The sequence below is a fragment of the Triturus cristatus genome, chromosome 8 (genome assembly GCF_964204655.1).
Source record: "Triturus cristatus chromosome 8, aTriCri1.1, whole genome shotgun sequence".
Classification (NCBI taxonomy): domain Eukaryota; kingdom Metazoa; phylum Chordata; class Amphibia; order Caudata; family Salamandridae; genus Triturus; species Triturus cristatus.
This window is the reverse complement of record NC_140591.1, coordinates 147,943,902-147,960,353: the sequence shown is the minus strand read 5'-3', so window position 1 is coordinate 147,960,353 and position 16,452 is coordinate 147,943,902. Positions and strand designations below refer to the sequence as shown.

The 16,452-nt window shown below is 47.6% G+C and overlaps 1 protein-coding gene across 6 annotated transcripts in view; it reads right to left on the bottom strand.

The window, feature by feature from the left end:
* Positions 1–2,725: 2,725 nt before the first annotated feature.
* LOC146801707 (OX-2 membrane glycoprotein-like) overlaps positions 2,726–16,452 on the bottom strand; it is a 208,602-nt gene continuing 194,875 nt past the window's right edge. For all 6 annotated transcript variants that reach the window (XM_085621169.1, XM_085621171.1, XM_085621172.1 and 3 more), the window contains one exon: positions 2,726–4,106. The gene's annotated coding sequence lies outside the window, so the exon portion shown is untranslated. The remainder of the gene's footprint in view (positions 4,107–16,452) is intronic.

Here is a 16,452-nt window from a genome sequence, read left to right as displayed (position 1 = left end):
TCCCACCACCTTAGTCTGTCCACTCACAGGAAGCTCCTTACCCCTGACCAACCTACTTCTATCTACAACCTGTATTATTTGTGCCACCCTTTGCTTACCTGCCCCTTTGTTAATATTGTTATTCTTTCCACTCCGCCCTCTCATATTTTACAATTAATGTGGAGAGGTGTGGCTCACTGGTTAGAGGCGGCAGACCCGTAAGCAGAGGACGGCCCGGGACCAGGGTTCGATTCCCGACGCGGCAGGGTCGTGGACCAGGGTCAGCGGGCTTGATAATTCTCGCCTCGGTGCCTACTCCAGTCAGGGACCACACTCGGCAACTCTGTGAAGATGAGGCAAGCTAATGCCCAATGGCCCCCCCAGACCGCCGGGGATGCTTGGTCGCACCTTAGAGATACCCATTAGGGACCATCTCTCAGGGTGAGCCAGGACGGGTTCCCCAGCGGTCGAAGCGCGGAGATACTCCTCCGGGAGTCGATTCTAGCGCTATATAAACCCACAATTAAATTAAATGTGCGTGTGCTGTACAACCCCTTTTGTCAGCTGATAAACCACACTTTGACCCAGACATTTTTTCCCTGCTGATTTAATTTTAATTTGTTCTCGTCTCTACATTTGTACTCATAGTCAAACTATGTCGATGTGAATCGCAATAGGTCTTGTAGGTGCTATACAAAACACCGAGAAACCACACACACACACACATATATATATATATAACATCAATTTAGCAACCGAATCCTGCACTCCTCCTGGTGAGGTTTTCTTTGTGTAAAGGCTATGGCTACTGGCTCCTATGTTGGGTCAAATCAACCACAAAAGAAATGAACAGTTAAAAAACGCGCTCAATAGCCAACAGGCATTGGTGTGTATGCATTGAAAACGTCGACCAGGCAGGGACGCCATACTGCACTGTACAGTCAGACAATGAACGAGAAACGCATCGCTGCGAACACTCTTAAATTGGCCCTTTCAACCAGTTCTGTGTATTTAGCTGCCAGTAGTGCGCATGCTCGGATCAAAAACTAAAATAATCCCAGCATGTGCCGTGGTGGCAGCTTAACACAGGTGCCTGCACTTAGAAGGCTGAAAGCAAAACTACAAGTTAGTGTCAGTTTCTGCCACCTAGAAAGCCAGGAATATCTGTAGGTGTCACACAACATGAGGATACCTGGTACCTATGGGAACAAGCAGGGCAGTATATACGAGAGAGGGAGAGCGTTTGTTTTTGTCGCAGACACTTGGGGACAGATGTACAACCCTTTTTTGCGTTTGCAAATGGCAAATCGGGCAGTTTGCAACCACTAAAAAGGGTTGTGGCAGGTACAAACCCTTTTTTGCGAGTCAGTAACAGATATTCCTACTCTTAAAATAAGGTTTGCGAGTCGCTATAGGAAAGGGCGAGCCAAGGGCGTCCCATCCTTATAGCGAGTTGCAGGGAGATGTACAATTGTTTTGCAACTGCAAATGCGGTGGCAAAACAATCAGTTACCACCTACTTCAAGTAGGTGGTAAGCCACTCGTAAATGAGAAGGGGGGCCTCAGGGGACCCCTTCTCCTTTGCGTCAGGCAGAAAAAATATTTAAGAGCTGGCAGTGGGTCCCACGGAAACTTGACATTTTTCATTTTTAAATGCAGCCCGTTTTCCTTTAACCCCTTCGCTGCTGCGGACATTCCGCTGCAGCGCTGGGGGGGCAGGGGGGCAGCGCGGTGGGCCTGTGCTCATGACGGAGCCGCTCCGTCATGAGCCACAGTTGAGCTGTGCTCATGACGGAACGGTTCCGTCATGACTCCGCCCATTTGCGTTGTCGCCCCGCACAGGCGGGGAAACAGCGCCGCGCAGGCGGAGCGGCCGCCAACAGGATTGTCATGACGGAACCGTTCCGTCATGAGCACACGGCAACCGTGGCTCATGACGGAACGGTTCCGTCATGAGCGGAGAAGGGGTTAAGGAAAATGGTCTGCGTTTAAAAAAATCCCACTTATTTAAAAAACAGTCACTGGCATGCGGGTCTGCTGACCCCAGCAAGCCACCATCTCTGTGAGTGCTGGCCACTTCCAAAGGGTCGCACATTGAGTTCTGCCTCATGAATATTGATGAGGAAGGTCATTTGCGACACCATTGGGAATCACTATATGTGTCTGAAACACATTAGTACATTCCGTGCTGCGAGTTGCAAATTGGGAAACGCAAAGACCCGCAATTTGCGACCCGCAAAACGGAATGGTTGTGCATCTGGCCCTAGAGGAGGCTTCTCCAACGAGTAGCTCGTGATCTAGTGGCAGCTCTCCAACTACCACCAAGTAGTCCTCTTGCGTGCAAGTGCATCCCAGCCTACTAAACTGGAACCTTTTGCTTCTTTGAATTAATATATGCAAGACAAAAATGAATATTCAATATGAAAATGTGTGTATTTTCAGAATTCATAAACTGATGTTTGGAGAAAAATGGCTGAATTTCTCAAAACATATTTAAAGTCGATTTATGAGAGATGAAACATGTGGGGACATGTATTACTTATATTATTACTTCTCTGCCAGGTGCATTGTGATGTGGCTATCATGTACTACCTACATAGAGGCATTCCAAACAGACAAAGCTTTTTTTTACATTACTGCTGGCAACCCTGCCTGATGCACTAAGGTGATCGCTGCTGGTAAACTTGCATGTGGTGGCCACTAGTGCAATCTTGTCTTATGTCGTCACCATTACAACACAAATATCAGTAGCTCATGATGATTTTAATTTAACATAAGTAGCACTTATTACACAAAAGGTGGGAGCCCCCTGTACTAAAGAATAATGATCCTGAATCAATACTTCAATAATAGATGAATTACTCTTTCAAGAAGTTGTCCTTCACTAAGCTTCTGAACTGCAGGTGGGATGTGCAAGATTTAGGTGCACAAATTGAAAAGGCTGGTTTACTGGTTCTCTCGGTTTTTCTTTTAATAAATAACTTCGTAGGATCAGATACATAACAATATGGTAAGAACAGAAAAACTTGATCCACACATAACTTAATTGCACTTCAACATCTGCAAATCCAGTCTAGTAAAGTATCTAAAGACCGCACATAAACCATTACTTGCACTCATTGCTTAATCCCATATTGGCTGATGCTGCTCAACTTTCCTGACCCACGTTTTACAAAACCATCTATGAACATGAACACAAATGGAAAAGGGGATGGGGAAACTATTGTATAACTTTTACAGAACTTTCCTTCATCATATTCTCAAATTCTATTACTATCCATAAATACTAAACTGTTGCCAAACCAATTCTTGTGCCTCCACATCAACCTGCCTTGCATACATTACCACTTTGCTTTTCATAAGTTAAGGATACATATACCAACCAGTGGTGCATTACAGGTATTGCTCTAATTTTCTACACTTTAGCTGTAAATAATGCCCTATTTAACCATAAATGGTTCAGCTCAGTGATCCAGTTGTCTTCATTTCCATGGAACAAGATGAGCTTTTCTGTAGAGTAATACAGACTCTAAAACCAAGGGTCTTCATCTCCAGTTTTACAGTTCTTGCTTGAGCCTGATGACCACTGGCTCCTGAACGTTTCCTAAATGGTGGTTTACACGGCCAGATAAGCTGCTGTGGTGCCGACTGTGGAGACTTGCAAACTATGAAGGAGGCTTTAAAGCTGAGTTGGTCCTATAGAAGTAGATGGTGCTGATCAGTTTTCTTCATAAGTGTGATCAGCTGGCTGCAGAATAAACAGCGCTCTTCAGCAACGAGATTTGGTATCAAGGAAGCTGACATATTTTGCATTGCCCCGGTGCAGGTTAGAGAGGCTCTCTCCTAGGACTCCGATCGGAAATTTTTCATCCTGATCCTCGTAGTGATAGTTTCTGCAAACAGCTGGATCCAAGCCAGTTCGGTTTTTATGACTAATGAATGTGGCTCATGGATTTGTGGTGACCGCTAACGAAGAAGAGATTTGGTATCCCCCAAGGGAAAGCAGCAGAAAGAAGCAATCTAGCTTAATATCAGACAGCCAGTCTTGGTACGGCCTTTTTTGGTGTCGTGGTGGAGGAGAAGACATTCCTTTGTGGATAGAGTGAGGTAGGTACTTCATTCCATGCCTATGTGGGAAAAAGTTTTGAGAACTAGGTTAGGCACGTCTAATGGAGTAAAACTGTTATTCTATTAAATAAAACGTAAAAATGATGCAATATGTTAGTATTCAAGGGCTTGCAAACATCTTCAGATCACATCCAAAAGTAGTTTCAAAATGGTACATTAGCTGAGTTAGAACTTTTTTTTCATACAAAGTAAAAACATGCATTACAAAGTAATGATGAACAACAAAACTCCAGAAACACACACCACCTACAGAGCAGCCACCACAGCGCATCACCACTTCATCAAATCCACAAAAAGAACTTCCTCCAAGACAGAATCCTCAACAACGCCCACAACCCCAAATAACTCTTCTCCATAATCAAGGAATTCGCCAAACCTGGCAGCAAAACAACAGACATCCCAGCCTCCCAAGACATCTGCAACTGACTCAGCACCTTTTTTCTCCCTTGAAATCAAGATTATCTACGACAACTTCGACAACCAAGACCTTTGCATCAACCCAGCTCCCACCCTCAGCGACGCCACCCAACAGACCCTGCTCTTTTGGACCCCACTTACGACAGAAGACACCTGAAAGACCATGAAGATCATCCACCCCTAAGCACCCTCAGACCCCTGCCCACCCCACATCTTCCACAGAGCCGCCACAGCCATCGCACCTGAACTACGCTGGATGATCAACTGCTCCCTCGAAACCGCCACATTCCCTGATGACTGGAAACACGCCAAAGTCAACCCCCTCCTGGAGAAACCCTATGAAGACCCAACTGACGTCAAGAACTTCAAGCCCATCTCCCTTCTTCCATTCGCAGCCAAAGTCATGGAAAAGGTCGTCAACACCCAGCTAGAAAACTTCAATGAAACCAACAACATCCTGGGCATCTCCAAATCTGGATCTGCAGCAAACAGCAGCACTAAGACCACCCTACTCGCTGCCACCAACGGCATCCGCTCCCTCCTCGACCAGGGCCAAACGGCAGCCCTCAACCTCCTGGACCTCTCAGCTGCCTTCAACATCTTCTCCAACCGCACATTAGCCACCAGACTACACAACGTCAGCATCCACGGAAAGGCCCTCACCTGGATATGCTCATTTCTCACAGGCAGAACTCAGCGAGTCAGACTCCCACCCTTCTTCTCGGAACTAACAGAGACCCGATGTGGAGTGCCCCAGGGATCCTCCCTCAGCCCCACCCTCTTCAACATCTTCATGGCCCCCTCTCAACCATCGTCACAAACCATGTGCTCAACATCATCTCCGACAAAGACGACACCCAGTTCATTCTCTCCCTAACCAAAGCACCCACCATCACCAGGCATAACTTCCAAGAAGGGATGAAAGCCGTCGCGAAGTGGATGAAGAAGAGCAGCCTGAAACTCAACTCAAAGAAAATAAATGTCCTCATCCTCGGCTCCACCCCATCCGCCTGGGACAACACCTGATGGACCCCGCCTCGGAAACCCCCCACCCCAATGGACCATGCATGAAACTTCTGCATCATACTCAACTCAGTGCGGACGATGACTTGCCAGATCAACACTGTATCCTCAGCCCGCTTCAAACCTGTCCACATACTCCGAAAAATGTTCAGATAGATGCACCCAGAATCCAGAAAAACTGTCAGGTACGCCCTCATCAGTAGCAGACTGGACTACGGCAATGCTCTCTATGCCGGAATCAACATGAAACTACTTTGCAAGCTCCAGACCGTCCAGAACGCCGCAGCCAGACTGGTCCTATACATCCCCACCACCACCACATCACCCAACACCTCCGTGATCCCCACTGACTCCCCTTCGAAAGAAGAGTAGCCTTCAAGCTTCACTCATGCTTACAAGGCCCTTCACAACATCGGAACAGCATACCTAAACGACCGCCTTTCCCTCCACGGACCCAAGAGGCACCTCTGATCAGCTGACCTCTCTCTAGCCACCATTCCACGCATCTACAAGACCAGAACGGTAGGAAAGTCCTTCTCCTACCTTGCAGCCAAGGCCTGAAACAACCTCCCCCTCCGGCAATCCCCTACACTGCCCCAGTTCAGGGGGGACCTCAAGATCTGGCTCTTCGGATGAGTTCAGCACTCAACGGAGTCACCCCTCAGCGCCTTGAGACCCTTGCGGGTGAGTTGTTGCGCTTTACAAACCTCCGATTGATGGGAAAGGAATAGTTCAAATATTTTCCTTCTCGCCGTTCTACAGGAATTAGGGTTTTTTTGGACAGCAAGCCATATTTTCCTAGAGAACATTACACCTCAAAACAGGCATTGACAGAGCTAGAAGGTCTGGCTTTAATGTGCCAAAGCATTTAAAAATAGACTTTCATAAATGAAGCTTATATGCACAAATTCTGCATTCAATTTGCATGCCCTATTGGCTTTGCTATTTCAGGAAAAAAATGTAAAACAAGTATTGTTTTAGGTAAAGAATCCCGAAATAGGATGATAAAATGGGGGCAACAGATAGTGTGATGACAGTACACTTTTCAGATGCTAAATATTCCCTCATGCATTCCAATGGAAACTCAAAAGACAGAACGATAAACTAAACACTCGACAGCATGAGTTAGGAGAGTAATGGCTTTGGGGTGGAGCCCAGACACACCCTACGTATAGGTGAAAGAATAGTTTTTAGATCTGGCTGGACAATGCAACTGTTTTCAGACATACTGTTACCGGTCTCATAAAAGTTATGCAATTAAGGGGCAGATTTCTTTAAAATCAAGATTAAAACCATAAGTGAGAACTAGTTAGAACTAACTTTGACTGAGAACTAGCTAAACCAACAGGTCTCAGAAATGAGTCATAGAAGTTGGCTCTGTATTGAAAGAATAACATGTGGTTACCCCCTTTTGCAAAAGATTGCCAACTGTGCAGATGTTTTATTATTGTCCCAACCTACCCTAGCTTCATGAATATTCAAATGAACATGGTTGTCTATATATATCCTGGCTCATCTATTTACATAGATACCTATTAACAACAGTTGTTATAATGGGGGAGAATGAATGTTGGTGTCTCGCATGGATCCAGGCTGGTAAAGCGATTAGCCCAGCCTTTGTTTCTCTATCTCTTGCTTAAAAGTGAAAAACCAAACTAGACAGTTTGTGTCCCCCAGAAGGATATACATGTTACCAGTGATACCCGGACAATCCAAACATAGTCAACCCACCCAAAGTGGGTTCCAGTCCTGCTCACCCTCACCATAGTCTTAGATACAGTGGCTCATTCTTTTTCGATCGACCATTTGAGCCCATGCACAAGGGTGACAGAGGACAGAAAAAAAGGTTCACTACTTTTCTAGGAGAGAAGAGTACAATCTGTCCGACTGGGGATCGCACTCCCTGCAATGATCAGCTGTTGGGTACCATAAGCTCTTCTTCGCCCTCTACTAGTATTATCAACATTTACATGCAGTCCTCTGCCCAAGCTCCTACTTTGGTATTTCATACACAGATGACAACTGGCTCTTACAGAGGATTGAATGGCACACTAAGCAAGTGATTTCGCACATCCGTCTCTTAGTGTGGGAGACCGGACCAGAGTTAAACAGTGAAGCACACTTTTGTATGGCACTATTTTATGTTATTCATGTCATAGAACAGTCCTCCATGCTTCGATATGTAACGTGCGGGTCTCAACGTATATGAATACTTAATAAATTGGACTAAGTACGTTCATTTTTGTGTCAGTATCGAGTATTTTCTTGTGTTTGTCAAGATATATGTGTCACTCAATTCATTGGTATTTCATAATTTACCAGGATATAAATGATCTAAAAGAAATTTTACATTCACCTACAGAACCAATTGTTCTTGTATACTAGTAGTTCCCCAGGTTCTGCGGGTCACCCCATTAATATTGATGCTCCACAGTTCTACACCGGCAAGATAGATCATTTTGTTTAGGCCCCTCCACCGCCTGTGGCTAGTGAGGATCTAGCACAGAAGTTCCTGCCAGCCTTCAAGCAGGAGGTTAACTCTTGCCCTCAAAGTGAAGATGAAGATTTTGGGGGTGCCGTTTGATAGCAGACTAATATTGGAGACCCAGGCCAAACAAGTACCAAGGAATATTAGATTGCCTGTGGCTTGCTAAAGAAGCTGATCAACTTAGTTCTTCATAACTTACAGTCTGTTCTTCTGGCATTCATCACCAACACCTGGCTTCTTCTTTAAGAGAAAAGGAGGGAAATAAGTTGCTCTCATGCAAAATGCCCAAAAGGGGTTACTTGGTAGTGAACAGAGTTTCAGCAGGCAGGAGATCTCTTTACATAATGGCAGCAACTATCAGAACTACATTCAAAAGCCTCCACTTCAGTTTCAAGTTACCATCAGCAGGAAAGAATAATGCGCTATGTTTCATCAAGGCAGCTGCACTCATGAGAATGTTATACACACTCTTAAGACTATCCATTTCTTCAGAATATGCTCTGGCAAACCTTAGTTATGAATCATGTATTCATGCAAGTTAGATCTTTACTATAATCCCATTTAATAGTACAATGTAGGCTTCATGGGGGCAAAAATGTCTGGAGATGGTTTACCCTAAAGCAAGCTACAAAAGTGTTTAAACTAATTACATAAATTCAATTTAAACAAAATAAAGCCTTGTCAAGTCTATAGTGGAATGTATTTGCAAAGAACTACAATACATAATATAAAAACTTTCCAATACTTCGAGAATTGTTATGCGGATTACTCTTTGGTAGGAGTAGAATGTCTTAGTGGGTTCCATGTAGAGTTATCATACCTGAGGTCACATGTTTATAATCACAAACACAAAACTACATGTACCACAGGCTAGGTATTGGAAGCCTAGAACCAGGCTACTGGAGCAGAGAACCTCACACCGACAGGAGAAAAGCCCCCACATCGCTACAAGGGGATAAAAAGAAGCCTGTACTGAGGTGGGCAAATGTTTTTGGTTTGTGGTAATCTTATGAGAGTCAGAATCAATTCAGTAAGCCTGTCTAATTTGGCTTCCTGTAATGGGCAATAAAAGGGGAACAAACTGCATGCAGTAATGTTGTAGTGATGCGACAGTAAGCGGGTCTAGAGACACTACTTGTAACTCACCATAGCTCAGATACAGCGATTGGTACTCCAAATCTGCTTGTGCTCATTGGAGAATATGCTGACCAGTAGCATGCGGACAATGATCTTTGATTCTGAGCAGGCCTTAAACTCTTCAGTATTTTGGAGAGAGGAGCCATCCAGGATAGTCAGGTGTAACCTCCCTCATGGTTTCCTACATGCTTTGCTAGGCAATTCTGATACAATGTTGCTGCACCGACGACCTCACTTCATGGGCTTCGGATTTCCTTTGCTAAAACATTAATTCCTAAGAATTCGGATTGATGGACATAGAGAATACACAGAAACATTCTGGAAAGTTGTGCTGACTGTTAAAGCAAACGTTGAACTAAATTAAACATTTATCTGCACCCTTATAACAACCGGGGCTACTATTTGATAGTAAGAGTTCCTGTAACAGAATAGGAAGTCATCTTGGACACATGAAGGTGACTGCAAGGTATTAAGAGTTCTAGTAAGCACATACATTTTGCCAAGTATAGAAAATGGCAGGAAGTAAACATTCTTGGCTATAGAAGTGAAGCAAAAGCTGCAACTCCTCTTCCACAACAGAGAATAGAGTGACAAACATTGAAATGGCAATTCCGGTGTAGGGAAGATTGTTTACGTATCCGCATATATGTCAAGGTGCTCATTTGCTCTATGTTTACTTTACAGGATTTATCGGACTTACGTCAAATTACAGAGATTCAGCTACAGCTATATTACAAAAGTGGATTCACTCACTTTTACAGTTGGGCCAAAAAACCATAGTGGCATCTCTTGTCATGTAGAAATCCACTACATCCTGCAGTCGTCCTTGACTAACAGACAAGATGAGTCTAGAGAGGTGGAGTCACATATTTCTGGTATCGCTATTGTGCTATTCACCAACCGCCCTCATATTTTTGATTATGTGGTCACTTGTGGGAGTGGTGAGACAGAAAAGCATGATGCTCCTACTGGACCATGTGCACAAGCTTTGTACATCCTTGCACGGTGCAGGTACTGCTGAATACTTATGGGAACCCAGGATTTATGTACAACTTGCTAATGGGCTATTTAATTGACTACTACTATCTGCCAATCAGAATGATTCTAACATATGGCTCTATTTTGATTGGTGAGTAGAGTCAATTGTTTGGGATCATTTTCATTGGTTGTTAGCAGACAGGCAGAGCATTTGTGAGCAGACCACTGTGTTCAAGTGGAAAACCTGCCTATTATTCCTAGCTTGCTAATTAAGTAGATGTAAGGACTTTCTTTTTCCCCAACTTCACACCGCAGGCAAAAAAAAAAAAAAAGATAAAGAACCTAAAATAGCAGACGTTGCCGGATTCTCGTTTCTGCATATGTTTCAACACCCAGCCCTATTCAATACAGGATGGAGCTTTTTATTCCCCTCCAGCTTCATGTGCTATCACACACCCTCAAAGGGTGCCATCTCAGAAAACCCATGCAAAGTTCATCAAAATGTGTGCTATGTACTGAGATAATAAAAGTCAGAGGGTGGAGAATGACTACTGGCCAAGCCTATGAACTCCGACTCTGGAAGCGAACATTTTCTTATTCAAACTCCAGGAGCATAAACAGCAAATCCAACTGCTCAAATTGTTTTAACATTTCGGTTGGGAGGTCCTGCAGTATCTGAAACGAATTGGTCCTGCAGTATCTGAAACGAATCTCACCCGATGTAGTCTTTCTGCAGGAGACACACCTTATTGGTAATTCTTTTTGTGCCATGAATCGGCGTGGCTACCGTTTGGTGGCCCACTCGGGCTTCACGTCGGGCTCACGGGGTGTGGGCATCATGGTGAAGAACTCGCTCCCGTTGGAAATAGACGAGGTGCGCCATGATGATAGGGGACGCTACACTGTCTTGGTGGGGAGAATGGAGGGCAAAGTAGTTGTCTTTGTATTAGTATACGTCCCACCGGGACTACAGTCGACCACTTTTGCAGACCTGGGGCGCCTCCTCCTTGGCCTTCCGGGGGGGCTTCTGGTGGTTGGGGGGGGACTTCAATGCGGTGGTTTCTGGGACTGTGGATCGTCACCCCCCTAGGGACCTCCCCCGGGCACAGGCGTGGCTATCCGGCCTCTTGGATACACTGGGACTGGTGGACTGCTGGCGCTTAAAACATCCCACTCAGCTGCAGTACACTTTCCACTCGGGTGCCCATGGTAGCCTCTCACGGCTTGATTAGGTCCTTGTCCCTGCGGCCTATGTTGGGAGGGTAGGAGAGGTGCGCCATTTGGCGCGGGGTATTTCAGATCACTCCCCGCTCCTGGTACATTTTGGTGTCTTCCCGAGGGGTGAGGGCAGGGTAGCTCCAATCAATGCCTGGTACCTGCGCGACCCCACTATTCGCGCTGATTTGATTAAATCCTTGCAGCGACACTTTGATGAGAATGTGGGGTCCGTCCCTTCGGCTATCTCCCTGTGGGAAGCCTTCAAGACAGTTCTCAGAGGGGAGGCCCTATCCCTTATCTCCCATGCCCGGAGGCGCGAGCGGGAGGAGGTGACCCGGGTGGAGGCCGAAATTGCCGAATTGGAGGGCGATCTAGAGGGTGGGGTGACAGATGCTGCATTACATGTCCTACAACTTAAGCAGGCGGCCTACAGGGCCCTCGTTACGGAGGCGGCCAGGGGCCTCAGTAGAGAGCAACAGGGGCGACTGTATGATGTGGGTGATAAGGCTGGTAAACTGCTTGCGTGGTTGGATAAAAAGGAGAGAGCGAGTCGTGTGGTCCCGCTGATTGAGAGGATGGATGGTGTGAGTGTAACCGAGCCAGAAGACATTGTCTCTTGTTTCGCGGAGTATTTCCGCGAGGTGTATTCCCCGGTTTCTCCCTGCTCGGAGGAGGATTCCCACGCCCTGCTTAGGGATATCGCGCTGCCTTCCCTCTCGGAGGAGGACAGGGTGTCGTTGGATGCCGCTCCCACCTCCGACGAAATTGCCCTCGCCGTACGCTCGGTCGCCTCCGGCAAGGCCATGGGCCCGAACGGCATCCCTATCGAGTTGTATAAGTTGCGACCGGATGTACTGGCACCCCACCTCCGCGCGATGTTCCTGGCGGCCCACTCGCTGGGCTCCCTCCCGCTGGACCAGCGTCTGGCTACAATCGTGGTGATCCACAAGGAGGGGAGACCTCGAGACCGGGTTACATCCTATCGGCCTATCTCGCTCTTGAATGCGGAGCCCAAAATTCTCGCCAAGGTGCTGGCCAACCGGCTGGTCGGCGTGGTGGGCGATCTGGTCCACCAAGACCAGTCCGGCTTTATTCCCCATCGCAACACGGCCCTTAATCTGCGGCGCTTGCACGGGGTGCTCGCACGTGTCCCATTCGTGCGGGAGCCGGCCATATTGGCGTCCTTAGACGCCACCATGGCGTTTGACACGCTTGAGTGGCCATACATTTGGGCGATGCTGGCGAAGTTTGGATTTGGCCCGGGGTTCATCAGCTGGGTCAAATTGTTGTATTCGGGCCCATTGGCGCAGGTGGTGGTGAATGGACGAGTATCGGCCCCATTCGAGCTGGGACGGGGCACGCGACAGGGCTGCCCCTTGTCGCCGCTCCTGTTTGCGCTGGCCTTGGAGCCCCTGGCGGAGTGGCTGCGGTGGCATCCTTCCATCCGTGGTCTCCGTTGGACCCCCGAGTACGAGGACCGCGTGTCCCTATACGCCGACGACATCCTTCTGTACCTAGCCTCCCCGCGTAAATCACTCATTATCCTGGTTGATGTTTTGCGCTCATTCGGCCGCAACTCAGGTCTTGTCATCAACTGGGCTAAATCATGTGTGTATGTGCTCTCCGGGGAGGCTCCCGTCCTCCCGCGGGGCTGTCCGATCCAGATTGCCTCTCAGGGGTTTAGGTACCTGGGTGTCTACATTACTCTGGACCCGGAGGCCCGCTACGAGCGGAACTTGCTTCCCCCCCTCCTGCGCTTGAAGGAGGACGTCGCGCGCTGGCGGCGCCTGCCGCTTTCGCCGCTCGGCCGGGCGGCGTTGTTTAAGATGATGTCATTGCCACGCTTCCTGTATGCTCTCCAGAACACTATGGACTTAGTCCCGGCGCGCTACTTCCGTGAGGTGGAGAGCCTACAGCGCCGCCTGTTCTGGGACGGGAGGCCGCGTATTGCCCTGGCGAAATTGACGCTCCCATGGTACGACGGGGGGATTGCCCTCCCGGATATTAAACGGTATTACTGGGCCTCCCAGCTAGCTGCAATTAACCATGGCCTCTACGGGCCTGCCTTAAACCCGGCATTTGAAATGGACAAAATGCTACTGCCCGGTGGCGACTACAATCGAGCGCTCTACTCTGGCGCGCCTGACGCTCGCCTGACGGGACCTACGCGTGTCATGGTGCGAGTATGGCATGCGGCTAATGCAGCTATGGGGTGGAAGGACCGTTTGACCCGGGCGTCACCGTTGTACGCGTCTGAGAGGTTGGGCTCCCTGTGGACCTCGAAGGGCTTCGAGAAGTGGGACACGATAGGCATCAGTAAAGTGGGGGATCTCTGGACGAGGGGGGGATTCAAAACATTCGAGACGCTGCAGACGGAGTTTCAGCTGCAGGGCAGTGAATACTTTCGGTACTTGCAGGTCCGTCATGCACTGGGCTCCGTCTTCCCAGACGTCGCCTCCATCCCGGAGTCTTCCCCCCTGGAGGATAGAGTGCTAGATGGCCACGTCCCAGACAGCACGATCTCACTTATTTACAAAAAACTGATTAATGACCGCTCGGGCTTGCTGACTGGCCTCCGAGAGGCTTGGGTCGCCGATGGGCTGGAGCTGGACGACGAGGACTGGATCTCCGCGGTGGCCTCTCCGAAGGAGGTGGCCATACCGGCTCGCCTTCGCTTCGTCCAGCTTAAGATTCTCCACCGGGTCTACATGACAGGGCCACGGCTTCTGCGTATGGGCTATGCTGAGGATGGGTTGTGTAAGCGTGGGTGTGGTGCTTTGGCGACCTTTCTGCATATTTTGTGGGAATGCCCGAAGGTAGAGCGATTCTGGCGTGGTGTGCACGAGGTCCTGCGAGTGGTTACGCGTGTCGCGCTGCTGCCTGAAGCGAGGAGATGCCTGTTGAATGTGTGGGAACCAACTGACTACTCGGCTCCGCAGACGTGGTGGGTGACTCTGGGATATATGATAGCTAAGCGTGATATTGCTCAACTGTGGGGATCCCAGAAGCCCCCGGCGGTGTCGGCCTGGAAAGAACACATGGACTGGTGCATGTTTCGAGAAAAGGTGGTGTATGTGGCGAGGGGTAAGCCTGGGACATGGGTGAAAGTATGGGGCCCCTGGAACGCCTACCGCGGGGGTATCTGCGCGCCACCATTGCTGCCTGCTGCCTCACCAGCCCTGTCCCCTTAGCTGACTCCTTCCCCCAGCCCCGGGCACAGGGTTCCCCCAGTCCTCGCTCTGTTCCCCTTCCCCTCTTTAGACTCCTGTGGATAGTTGGGGTCCCCCATTCGGGGAGCACGTGCTGCTACTTTCGATTGCGGGTTGCCTTGTGGGTGTGGTTTTCTTGTTGTTTGTGTAAAATGAAACCGTATTGTGGGGTCTGACTGATGTGGCCCACGACGTTGATACCTCCTGATTATGCTTCTCTGCAACGCCAAGTGTTTATGAACGTATGTCATACGCTCCTGTCATTCCTAGCGGCCGGCCGGAAGGTTGTAGGCCCATACTTGTATATTTTTTGAGCTCTGTAATAAACGGTTTCAAAAAAAAAAAAAAAACAACAACATTTCGGTTGGGCCTTGTACAGTTGCAAAAATGTAGCTACATTTTGGGGAGGATTTGGGGTTTCAATTTTTCTATCCCTTAATGTTGGCATCAAATTCATATAGAAATAACCACAATATCATACATATCAAGGATCAACAGGGAAGGAGGTCATATTCAAACACTATCAAGCTTCACGGTGATAGACTTTGAAAAGGTATTTGAATTAGTTGGGTCAGTTTACATTAGAGCCAAAATACCTCCATTATACAAATCTCCTTTAAAAGCATCTGGTGGCCAGAGTCAGGATGTGCAATCAGATGCCTTCTCAATATATAGAGGCATCAAGACAGAGGTCCCTTCTACTATTCGTCTTAGCCACCAAGCAACTACACTAAGAATACCTGCATATTTCAATAATTGTAAAAGTTTAAACAAAGTCACGAGGAGACAACTGGTTGCGATGCTTTTGACATTAAAGGTATGGAAGCATTTGTTCTGTCGGTGAGGCATCAACTGACTCCTGATTAAAACTTTCAAGCCCTCATAATTGGGATCCTTCTTTTGCTTGCGCTTATGGATTTTAGGACGCTTGCTATATAAACGAGGACCCATGTATGCTTGCAGGATTTCCCTCCCCCCTTCATGTTTGTGCATTAGAACAGCACTACTCAGGAACTTGAAACTTGGTGTAGGACAGGATGTTTGCTTAATCTGGGCTGATATAGTCTAGCTGGTCTCCTTCCCCTTTTGATAATATAAGCTTGAGAACAGCCTCGATACTCCACCCCGTCATACTGTTCTGCAGAAAGGGAGGATGTTTCTGCCCAGTGATAAAAGTGATAAGCCCCAAAGTCAAATGACAGACATGAATAGCAACAAAAGAATCTCACAGACACGTTCGGAAAGATATGTGGATGGAAAAATCCCAGCTGTTTTATCAGAAATGGCAAGCTTGAAAACAGCAGGCTATCACTTCATCAAGTGCAATTCTATTCACAGAGATATATCCATTAAGAACACGCTTTGCTTGAAAAAGGCATGTTCTTTCCAGGGAACGCAATCATTAAGGTCAAAGCTGGATCCTATGGCTAGGGTTGCATGGAAAGAAATATTTTGGGTGAACTTGTAAGTCGAATAAAGCGTACTATCGCCAAGACATTAGATAGCAAAGATGTTGCACTGACAGCATTTGCAACTCACTGACACAGCGTGCCAAAGTGGTAGAGTTTAGAAAAACAGTCTTCACGGTCACAGCTGCAGAGAGCAATTATGCATGGGCTTCAATAGCATGCCCATCAGAAACACGAAGACCAACTTAAGGTCCAATAGGGGCAGAATGAAGGGCCTTGTTGGAACCATGTGGCTCAAACCTTGTAAGAAACGGCTGACTTGAATAAAGAGGGTTGTTCAGGCAAACATAAGGCAGAGTTGCAGACCTATAAATCCTAACTGAGCACACCCCAAAACCTTGCTGGGCCAAAGGCATGACAAACAGCAAAACATCTAATAGTTCGGCATATAGGGATTACGTTGACA